Consider the following 11,074-nt stretch of genomic DNA (forward strand, 5'->3'; position numbering starts at 1 on the left):
GGTAATGTTGAAATGCGCCTTCCGTATAATAGATGAGATGGAGTTAAAGCTTCACAGTCTTTGATATCGGATGATGGATATGTAAGCGGTCTGTCGTTTAAGATATTTTCTATTTCCGTAAAAACTGTTTGTAATGTTTCCATGTTTACTTGTGATCGTCCAAGCACTTTCTTCAAACTTGTCTTCGTCAGAGCAATCAAGCGCTCACAAAATCCACCATACCAAGGTGCACGTTTCGGTATAAATCTCCACTCGACACCGTGTGTTGATAAAGTATTTTTTAATATATCCGATTCACATAATCTTTTTATTTCTGCAGATCCTGCAATGAATGTAGTTGCATTGTCAGATACTAGAATTTTAGGCAAAGCGCCGAAATGCCTGAATAAATGAATGTTTGCTCAAGTTTGGAACTACTTCTAGTTGAACTGCTCTTGTCGATGCGCATGTAAATAAACATATATATGCTTTCTTTAAAGTTCTTTCTGTGTCCTTTACGTATAAAGCACCTGTATAATCGACTTCTGTGATGGTAAATGGTGAAGCTTCCTGTACTCTTATTTTTGGTAGGGGTGGGGGATCCGGTTTGTTGTAAGATTTTCCCATAACTTTGCGGCAAGTTACACATTTGTTTAATAACTTCTTAACAAATTGTCGGAGTGTCGGTACCCAATACGATTGTTGTACATAAGTAAGCGTAGCATTTAGTCCAGAATGGAGTGAACGTTCTATCACTATCAGTTTGGTAAGTGGTTGATTTGCAGGTATAAGATATGGAAATTTAGTATTCTCTGAAATCGGTGCATTGTGAATCCTACCGTTGCATCTCACAAGGCCATCGTCATCTATGAAGAGTCCTAATTGTCTTATTCTTGGATATTTCATTGTGTTTTTATTTCGAGCGTCCTGTAAACTTTTTATTTCAGCGGAGTATGAAGATTTTTGGCAATCTAATATCCATGAACGCACCGCGATAATAATATCATTTGTCGTTAAGACTCCACTTTTTCTCAGATGTTTGGTATATCGGCAATTAGATATGAACCGCTGAATGTAAGCGGTTACTCGAATCAATTTCCTGAAAGTCCCATATTTCGAAATGTCTATAATGTTACTAATACCATAGTAATCAGTATGAACGTCATTGTTTTGAAATTCCTCGTCGTCGTTTTCTCCTGTAATTGTCAATACTATTTTACTTGTAGGAGTTAATTCTGGCCATTTTGTTTGATTCGTTAACCAATTTGGTCCTTTTTTCCAAATGACACTATTGATGTATTGATCGGCGTCAATTCCTCGTGTTAACAGATCTGCTGGATTGTATTCTGTAGGACAATATCTCCATTCATGTTGATTTGTAGACTCTGTAATTTCTCGCACTCGATTTGCAATAAATCGTTTTAACGGTTTCGATGATTTTAGCCAGTGTAATACTATGCAGCTATCCGACCAGAAAACCACGTTTTTACATTCAAAAGTCGATTTTACATGTGATGCTAGTCTAGTTCCAATAACTGCGGCCATAAGTTCTAATTGCGGTAATGTTAGGTTTTTCACTGGCGCTACTCTGCTTTTCGCCATCACTAACGTAGTTTCGGTACCGTTGTTCAGATATGCAGTCGCTCCATACGCTTTTGGACTCGCATCGCAAAATACATGTAGTTCAAATTGTGTCGAAGTAGAATTACTGGAGAAATAATATCTGGGAAATATGATTTGTGTCGTTTTCTCTAAGTCGCTTGCTACATTAATCCAAGTAGCCTTAAAGTTTTCCGGAACTGGTTCATCCCAATCAAGTTTACTTTTCCATAGATCCTGTATGAGCATCTTGTATTGTGACGGGGCTGAGTATTCCAAGTGGGTCGTATATTTTGGAAGAATGTTTCAAAATCTCCCTTTTTGTTATAATGTCTTGTAGTTGAATCTCACATTTCTGGTACATCAGATTATCGGATTTGCTATTCCATAACATACCAAGCACTTTTGTGTTGATGTCTTTATCTAGTACATTTTCCGTCTTGGCTAGCTTGCGTATATTTTCACTGTTCGATGTCCACGATCGTAGGTTGAATCCGGCTTCCTTCATCATTGTTTCGCTTCCTTATAATACGTATTAGCGCCCTCCGCGTTCTGTAAACTTGTCAGAATGTTGTCCACGTACAAGTCTCTTTCCATCAATGTAGCTGTTGTACTGTTGTAACGTTGTAAATGTTTCAGTATCGTGGCGTTAAGCATAAACAGCGAACAATTCGCTCCGAAAAGGACGGATTTGAACCTGTAAGTCTGTAGATCACTTGTAGGGTCGGATGGGTTACTCAGCCATAAGAAACGTGTAGCGTCTCGGTCATCTTTGTTTAATCCAACATGTAAAAAAGCCTTTTCAATATCCGTTGTCTTTTAATAAATTTACGGCTTCATCGTAGTTTACATTTGTAAGTGCAAACCCCGCTATAGAATCTAGTGCTTCATGTTCTAGCTGTGCTTTCAAGTAATTGAATTTTTGTACATTTGTAAGTGACAAGTTAAGGTGTACGGCCGACTCATATGAGTCCCAGAAAGTTTGCCATTCTAAGATGTTCCCTGAGAATATTAGAAGCGAAAGTTTGGGTAGGCGGTGACTACTAGCTGACGAAAATGTGCTTTGCTGTGTGTTGAACGTATGACTGGCTTGTACAGACGGGTTCTCAAACGACTGTGCGTTGTGTGGGTTGGCTATGTTGTGCGTTGGTACAAACGATATAGTTTCTGGATTTAAAGTGTGGGTTGTTGTATGTGAATCAATATGACGGGACTGTGGTGTTTGGACATTTTGTATGAACTTACGTATGTGGCGAATCTTTGTTTCCATATCCACTGAATATTCATCTGAATCCACTATCTCATTTTCCACATCTTCCGGTTCTGTTAACTTTAGAATTTGTTCGTTTAAGTCCTCAAACCATGTTTGTTTTTGCACTTGTTTTCCGAGTGTTGCAATAACTTCCTCTTCATGAAATTCGAATTCTCCTTTGCTTCATCTAATCTTCGGAATAATCTGGTAACAGCGCTCCTGTTCCCGGATCGGACTGATTTCAATTTTACGAGATCCTGGTCACGGCACCATAAATATAGATGATAGTTCAGGCAACGATATAACAACAACTATTCAGCCATTACATTTTATATAGAAGTTCGTATTTCTGCCCAAGGCGACGTCACTGACAATACGACGTCGACAATGGACATGTACAATAGTTGGAACGTTATGTTCCCGCGATAATCTCAACAAAAACATTTGATTTGTTTAATCTTGTAATGGACTGATAAATGAATAAACTTTGTGCGGGGAGAAATTTCAGTCGAGAACCAGGGTTCCACAGAGAGCCCTTTACTCATTTTAATATTGCACCTGAACAACTCAGAAAATTAATCATTTCATCTTCATTTATGATTCTAAATAAATCTTGAATAGATTAAACATAAAAAATAACCATTTTGAATCTAAAGAATGTTGTTACTGATATGAGTTTTCAATGACAGGAATGGTATGTCATTCTTGATAACTTTTAAACTTCCAGAGGCCTCGCACCCGCTCATCTACCGGTACTTCCAGCTGGTTTATTGGCCTGGACCCAATAGGGCCTTTAGGCCCCTCAACGATGTTCGGGCGTACACGTAAAAATGACATTGCTACGCCACTGTCTACTCCACAACAAGTGGCTATTTCAAGGTATTCAGAATGACATACCAGCTAGATGTGACATGATTGATAAGCTACTCCAATCTATTTCAGGGAGGTTAAAATCACCCGCAATCTAAAATTCACTCTTTGGGTTGTCTAGTCTGATTTTGGACAATTGATTGACAAATGTTTCTGGTGTTTTTATCAGATGTACTGTTTGGCGAAAGATATAATACAGAAATGATGGTAGAATTTGACCTTGAATCTTGCAGTTTAACAGTCAAATGCTCTGAATCCTTGCTTGCGTGGACAGGTGTACATACCATTAGTTGCTTTTTAATGCAAGTAATACTCCTCCATGAGACTCATCTCTCCTAAAGACATTAATAGGGAAGTACCTCCGGTGAAAATATTTCACTGCTTAGCCAGGTCTCAATAGTTATGTAGGTATCAGCATTGTCTATAAGTACTTATGTATCTGGTACTTTGTTGCGGATACTTTGGAAGTTGACTTCCAGTGTCCTAAGTTTATGTTTCTGCTTTTGACATGTGTGAAGAGGAGGTAGTCCAAATAATTATGACATCTTGAAAGGGTATTATATTTTTTTTCTTTGACACCTTACATCGATAGGCAGGCATCAAAGCAAAAATTTAAAATAGCCTTCCAAGACGTCATATTAAATTATTTGGACTAAAGAGGAGGATGTCAACAAGTAGATGAAATCGTTGAATTCCAAGTATTCACCGAGAACCAACTTTCAGAAACTGGACACACAAAAAATGATTTAAAACTTAAAATCTTCAAGTTGGTCACAAACTCTGATAACTGTACAATAAATGATTTTCAATGGAAATTTCAAGTTCTTAAGTACATGTAAAATCGCACAAATAAAATGTTAAATAAAGATGTTATTGATTATTGCAACCAGCATGGGAAACAGGAATGTGTTACATTTCTATCGGAATCGAATAATGATGCTGAAAAGCCAAGTCAAAAGTCATATTATAAATCTATTGAAAAACTCTCCTCAAACTACAAAACTTTGAAGAAGTCTGCAAATCGTGAAAAAGGAGCGTTAAATCTTGAAGCTTTTTTGAGCAGTATAGATAAATTCCCACAATGTGAGAATCACAAACGTGTTTCAAAAGTTACTTCAAATGATTTGCTTGATTTAAATGCTTCTTTTAAGAGAGAAAAGGATAAAAATGTTTCTCTTATGGAAGAAACAACTGACCTTAAAGAAAAAAATGAATGTCTTGATAAAAGCAATTTCAAAATGGAGTCAAAACTTGATAATTGTAAACTAAATCTAAAAAGGACTGCAGGTAGAGAAAAGTATGCTTTGAATAAAATTCAAAAAATGGAAGAAAAAGTAAAATCTAGTAATTGTGGTGAATGTTGTGAAGATAATAAATTAAAAATTGCACACTTAGAAAGTCAGCTACTAGAAAAAAATAAACAGATAGGAGAACTTGAAGCAAGTGTTGATTATTTACAAGATTTATTAAATGATAGTAGCAATAATAAGAAGCATGTTATTGTTTTTGATGAAAAGTCTAGGAAATATACTCCAGAACTTAAAAAATGTGTATATGAAATGTTGCAAAACCAAGTAAGTGCATCTAAAGTATCATGTGTAATTAATACTGTACTTAAAATGGTTGATATAATCCCAAATAAACTGCCATCTAGGACTTCTGTATTAGACATGAATATACAAAGACTGTACTTGGCTCATGCCCACATAGTAGACGTTTTTTCAAAAGAAGAAAATACTGTATTACTAACAGATGAGACTTCAAAATTTGGTACAAAGCTTATGAGGTATGAGGCATGCGACTCGGATGGGAAATATTGGGTACTTGGTCTTAGAGATATTGAAACAAAATCAGCTAATGACACATTAAAGGTATTTAATCAAATATTAAGTGACTTAGATGATGCGAGTAATTATGACAACAAGGAGACATCAAAGAATATTGTAAGTCATATTGTAGCTACGATGTCAGACCGAGCAGCAACTGAGGTCAAGTTCAATGAACTGTTGTATCAATTTAGAAAAGAAATATTGCCTCTAACTTATCATAATTACCATGAATTAACCGATGAAGAAAAGCATTCTATTGAAACTTTATGCAATTTCTTTTGCGGCCTTCATGCTCTTGTCAATTTTGCTGAAACTGCTCGATCCTGCTTAAAAGAAATAGAAACTGGAATATTTGATGAAATACCCATCAGCGATAAATCTTACAAAGACAATGATCCGGGTTCAATAAGGTTAGTAAGAACCGCATCAAAAGCTTTTGGTGAAGGTTCAGGAGGGGACGAAAAAGTGGATGTCAAGGGCCTTTCAAGACTTTTGTTAAAGAATTTTTAGATTTACACAAACTAAGAGGTGTACCACTTCGATCATTTAGGGGTACAAGATTTAATATTCTGTTTCAAAATGCAGGAGCACTTTTTTTTCTTCATTCTCAAATGAAAGATTTCCTATGTTCATACGGAGCTGGAAATAGATTATTAAAATCGATTCTATTTGATCTGAATACTGTAGAGTTTGTAGCTGGGATAAAGGCGCTAGGATTGTTAAGCAAATTTATTACATGTCCATTATGGTCAATACTTGAAAACAGGGATGTATCAATTATTGATATGAATGTAAAGTACCTAGAACTTGTTACATTTCTTGATGATGCCTCTAAAAGATATTCCAAAGTTTATGTGTGGTGAAATGTTGCCTTTTGGAGAGGACACCCATATTGAAAAGGGACCAATTTATGATGCTTTACTAACAACTAGCAGCTTTGATAATACAGTGGACATGATGCTGCAGGTTTTGCTACCAGCATTATGCAAACTGAGCCGAAGATTATTTCAAGATCACCTACCTGGGGGTAAACTAAGTAACTTAAGTAATGAGGTAAAACAGAAGGTAAAGGCAGCTCCAAAGACCTCTTGCTATGCTGAGAGTGTCTTTGGACAATTAGACAATCTTCTTCGAAGTAGGCCAAGCACTTAAACACTTGCAGCTGAAGCATGTATTATGTTTTTAAATAACAAGACACTCTTTTGGTTAGAACAAAAAGGAATACAGGAACAAAAAAGTTTGATGAAAGAAGCATCAAGAAATGTTAAAACACTGCGTGAGAAATATAAAGACAGGCTTAATGAAATAGACCAGAATAGGAAAATAGTTATAAATGAGGCAATAGCAAAGCTAGAAAAAAATCAAAAGGAAAAAATTAGAAAGCTAGAACAGTTCACAAACGACATTCTCATTCATGGCTTATGGCAGTCAGAAGCAGAGATAGATAATATGGTTTTGTCGTATGAAAAAAAGACTGAAAGCAATTAAAGCTCAACTCAAGTTCAGGAAAGAAGTTTTAAATCAAATCCCAGATGATAAAACAGTCTTCAATATAACAAAAACAAAAGAAGGGTCAAAATCAAGAAAACAATTAACCGTTGAAGAATTTGTTAAAAATCTCAAAGATCTTGTTAGACAATCAATTGTGAAAGACAATCTCACTGAAACAGAAAGACATATATTAGTTGGTAAACGTATAAAACATAGGTTGATGATTGATGGTCATGAGAAATGGTATCATGGAAAGGTTATTTCACAGGTAAAGCAAACTAAACATTGCAGTTTGATTATGCCACTAAAAAGCAATATTTGCTATTTCCTGAACTGCAAAATAAAACATACACCAGTAAATGTCCAGTGTAATAACCATCATGAACATCTTTGAGAAACAGGAAATAAATGAGAACCCTGAAATAATTATTATCTTCATTTTATCTATATTTCTCCTTATTCTCACTTGCATATGTGTATACTTTTTTAACCTTTACAGCTCGCTTATGTTCATAAATTGTATAATACATATTGCTTAGCAAATTGTCATAACCACCTTGATTACCATATACTGAATCTTGTTTCAGTTTCAACTTTGATAAAGCAACACACTCATAAATATTTTTATGTTTTTAAGATGTATTGCAATATCTGGCACACTCTTTGTCTCATGATAACTCTAGTTTGCTTTGGGTAAGACTTGATGCTTGCCTTACATTTAATAGTTCAATTGTACCAAATAAGTATTTTAATTTTGGAAATCAAGGACTTATTCTTTATAGAATTCATTTCTACTTGAATTTGAATCTTTTTTGTATGCTTATAACTACATGAATTTGTGAATTACATGAATGATATCAACAGTTATTTTATTTTTAGGTACCTTCTTTCCCGGAGTGGTTCAATTTGATCTATGACAACGATCCAGCTGTGTACACATACCATCTGAGAGATGATTTAGACAGATCAGACATTACAATCATTGCTTAACTTTAAGAGTTTTATGATTTAAAGAATATTTCAAAATCAAAGTTTTTTTATTATTATTATGAAGATCAGCATCCTTAAAATTTGACAGCACGTATGGTAGAAAAATACACTAAATTTCCTTGTCGTGTCCCTTTTATGCCACAATATAGAAGTAATAAAGGATATGTGGAAATGCTATACACATATAATACTCAACCATTGAAATAGTTTGTTTACAAGTATTTTGGAGTCACACTGAGCTATTCAAACAAGTGGAATCCTAAGCATTGAATGGACCTGGGGGAAAAAGTGACGATCTACAGTCCATGATCTGTGGCAATTTATCATATATGGTGTTCTTTCACTGCCTAAATAAATAGAGTTGCATTTTTGGTTGCTGTCTGTCTCTAATAACTGCTTGATTGAGTCAGTTCCCTTTACACTAATAGATATTTGGTATACATAACAACAGCATGAACACACTGTTCTTGTATTGTAGACACAATCTCAGTTTTCATACATGTCGTCTGTCAATGGACATGTATTTATAAGTAATTTTATGAGAGAAAAAAACATGGGTTGAGGTGTGTTATGTTTTAATGGACATTATTTGATTCACATTGAACCATATTTTGTAAGTTTGGACTCTTAGTATTATATCTATACAATTCTACAGAAACTGGATTTTCCGGCAGAAAGTTTAGAGTTTTCAATAACATTTGAGTGACAGTATTCGTGAACTATAAGAAGTATGGAAATAAAACTGGTACCATTGAATTGCATTTTTCAAGAGCTTTACTTTGATATATATATGCATATACTCCTGAAATGTTTTGAAAAATGTCTGACAGCGCTACTACCAATGACTGAATGAGTGGCACACAAATTTGCATACAGGTGTAAATATGTCTATTGGTTCATTATTGTAAACGTGTTACTTTGAGGTTACCCACAACATCTCAATGTCAAATGCATACAATTTAAAACGAAAGTAGTAGAAAATGTTATTGGCTAAATGTCCTACTTACATTTTTACTACTTTCTTTTTGAATATATAAGCTGACTAATAGTGAGTAATACATGTAAATAACTTGTCATGAAATAGGTGTTTCAAATCATAAAAAGAACAGATAAATTATGCATCAACTATGATAACAGCTGGATAATGATGATAGTGCATGTACTATAGTATGATTTTGCAAACCATATCAATATTGGCAGTGTCTGCGCGTACCCACATGTGGGTACGAATAGTCAAATTGCCGGTCCTGGCTGCACGTACCCACATCCGGTTTTCTATTAAAATGCCATCGGATCGGGAATGAAACGTGAAATATATACGGAAATTATCGATAATATGGGGATTTCGTGTAGAACGAGTAAAGAGTATGAAAAATTATATTAAATTTTTCAAATTGTATTTATTAAATAATTATAGATTATCGGTGATCATCTCAACGACATTGATTTTCTCGCTTGAGCCGGGACGGCGAAAGCGAGAAAGGCAATCGAGTTGAGATGAACAATGATAATCTTTTTATCGCTATTTTACATATGAAGACGTTGTCAATTTCATGTTAATTTCATGTTAATTTCGTTAGCACCGCCACGTGCATGCTTAGTTTCTTAATCTAGCGATAATTTTCCATCTCAAGCGAGTAGCATGATATGAAAATTCTCATAAAAAAAGATCAAAGGAAAAATGCACAAAATAGCGATAATGATACATAATAAACATTGCAAAATTAAATGCACAATGATGGAAAATGAAACTGTACAGTCCCTGCTGTAAAAGAAAAACATGATAGAAATTAATACTATTATAAAATTTTAATAATTTAAAAATGTACCCATATGATATTTTAAAATAATCTTTTAGTAAAATGTAAAACAGAAACTGAAATTTTAAAATATATAAAACTACTAAATCACAATCAGGTTTTGTCCATCTTTAGTTACGCCAAGTTTAATGTGGAAAGGACATTCCACTTGGAAAGTACTAAAAATTAGACATATTCTTAATATCATGAACGAGTTACAATACAAAAAATAGAAGTTATCGACAATAAATAAAAACTTAATTGAAACGCGGCAAATTCGCTTAAAAACTACAATTTAAAAAAAATATCTTGTATTAGGCCTTTTTCCTGTCAAATTTGTTTGGAATTTTTTCCCACCAAGAATGCAGGAAAAATTTATACTGTTGTACTTTAAATCTTCTTTAATTTTTGTGCTCCCGGTTCTTCTTTTCTCTGCGGCTGCTATAGATTCCGAATTTCTTTTATACAATTGTATAAAATTTAACGCCTAATAGTTCTGTACAAATTTTTCTAATTCATGATAAGTCTGAAATGTCTTCCCCACAGTTATAATATCACTCTCTTCCATTTTAAGAATATTTACTAACTGAGAAAAAAATGTTCATTTACCTATATATATATGTGTATATTTATATTTTTCTGATTAGCTTTAATCAATTTATTCACTAATTGCAACAAATTCCGTATATATTTCACGTTTCATTCCCAATCCGACGGCATTTTAATAGAAAATCGGATGTGGGTACGCGCAGCCAAGACCGGGAATTTGACTATTCGTACCCGCATGCGGGTACGCGCAGACACTGCCATCAATATTTTAGTATAGCGTCTCTCGCTAAAAATATTTATTCATGATTTTGTATTTTGTTTTGTTTTATAGAGGTTTAGCAGTGAGTAATAGGAAAGTTTCCTTTTTTTCTTTTTGCTTTAACGTTTATCACAGATAAACTGATCTCTGAACAAAACTTACCAGTAATTAAATCTTTGTATCACTTTTTTCTCGATTCTTGGAATTCCTCTACTTTCGTTTCTGTATTTTAGCTTCCGGTCCAGTCAGACTTTCACTAAAGACCCAAACGTTCATTTTATGGTATAAATACCTATTACAAAGGACTACAAATTTTCAAATACTTACCCCAGTTTAATAGGCTATTAGGCCTATCCGGTTAATGTCATCTTTTCACAAGATTTTTTCCTGTATAAAAGAAAACAATTAGAATACTATATGACTTACTTGACCTGAGCTACCATTGATTTTTAGGAGG

The 11,074-nt window shown here is 34.2% G+C and overlaps 1 protein-coding gene across 1 annotated transcript in view; it reads right to left on the minus strand.

The window, feature by feature from the left end:
- The window catches only part of LOC143069381 (uncharacterized), a 30,930-nt gene extending 20,064 nt beyond the window's left edge, over nt 1–10,866 (minus strand). The window contains exon 1 of the mRNA XM_076243981.1: nt 10,780–10,866. The gene's annotated coding sequence lies outside the window, so the exon portion shown is untranslated. The remainder of the gene's footprint in view (nt 1–10,779) is intronic.
- Between the last annotated feature and the right edge of the window lie 208 nt (nt 10,867–11,074).

This window comes from Mytilus galloprovincialis, chromosome 3, assembly GCF_965363235.1.
Source record: "Mytilus galloprovincialis chromosome 3, xbMytGall1.hap1.1, whole genome shotgun sequence".
Lineage (NCBI taxonomy): Eukaryota > Metazoa > Mollusca > Bivalvia > Mytilida > Mytilidae > Mytilus > Mytilus galloprovincialis.